The sequence below is a fragment of the Sinocyclocheilus rhinocerous genome, unplaced genomic scaffold (genome assembly GCF_001515625.1).
Source record: "Sinocyclocheilus rhinocerous isolate Xijiao unplaced genomic scaffold, SAMN03320098_v1.1 scaffold31820, whole genome shotgun sequence".
Lineage (NCBI taxonomy): Eukaryota > Metazoa > Chordata > Actinopteri > Cypriniformes > Cyprinidae > Sinocyclocheilus > Sinocyclocheilus rhinocerous.
The window spans coordinates 1-921 of NW_015634437.1; the positions used below are offsets into that span (position 1 = coordinate 1).

General features: G+C 43.6%; 2 non-coding genes across 2 annotated transcripts; both read left to right on the forward strand.

Moving 5' to 3' along the window:
* The first annotated feature begins 53 nt into the window (after positions 1–53).
* On the forward strand, positions 54–126 carry trnav-cac (transfer RNA valine (anticodon CAC)). The gene has a single exon. It is a non-coding gene; the product is annotated as a tRNA-Val (tRNA).
* A 112-nt stretch (positions 127–238) lies between these two features.
* trnav-aac (transfer RNA valine (anticodon AAC)) lies at positions 239–311 on the forward strand. The gene has a single exon. It is a non-coding gene; the product is annotated as a tRNA-Val (tRNA).
* Positions 312–921: the final 610 nt, after the last annotated feature.

Here is a 921-nt window from a genome sequence, read left to right on the forward strand (position 1 = left end):
CATAAACTCTTTGCGGCGTTCCAGGAGAATTCCTGCTGCTTTGCCCCGATAAAGTTTCCGTAGTGTAGTGGTTATCTCGTTCGCCTCACATGCAAAAGGTCCCCAGTTCGAAACTGGGCGGAAACAAGGGTGACTTTTTCCAAGGTTGCTTAAGTTCTCGGTCTGTTGCGTTCTCACTCAACGCTACAAAAGGCTTCTCCTGCCTAGAGGTGTTAAAGCAAAAGCGGTTTTCTGACAGGTTTCTGTAATGTAGTGGTCATCACGTTCGCGTAACACGCGAATGGTCCTCGGTTCGAAACCGAGCAGAAACAGCTGCAGCATTTTGAAGAAAACTATTAACGTTTTGCGCCTTTATTGGGCTTTAGAAAATTTTACCTTTATGTGCTTTTTACCGAGCATGAACCTAAAGATTTCGGTCTGTTTCCTACAGATAGGTTTCCGTAGTGTAGTGGTTATCATGTTTGCTTCACACATGAAAGGTCCCCAGCTTGAAACTGGGCAGCGGCAGTCACTCTCTTTTTAACAATTGTTCAATTGGCTTTCTGTTGAGGAGGAACTCAACACTACAAAGACTTTGCAGTCAAGAAGCATGAAGACAGTCACTAAAGTTGAAGTTGATGCAAAAATGAAAGTGCAGTCATTATTTGATCAAAACCTAACCCACACTTGTGCCATTTCAAACCTGTGTGGTTTTTTTCTGTGGAACACAAAAGAAGATATTTGTCTGAGTGGCCTCTTTTGAGCAGCAGCTCTATGCTACGAAGGCCTTTCTTTACACAGGTGTGAAGACAATTATTAAGCCACACTAAGCAGCGGTAACCGCCACGCCGACAGACTCAGTACTATTTCCAAGGTAAATTGGATGAACAGGTGGTAGGTGCATTCAAAGGCCCAATCTGTGGTATAACATTTTCCCCTAAA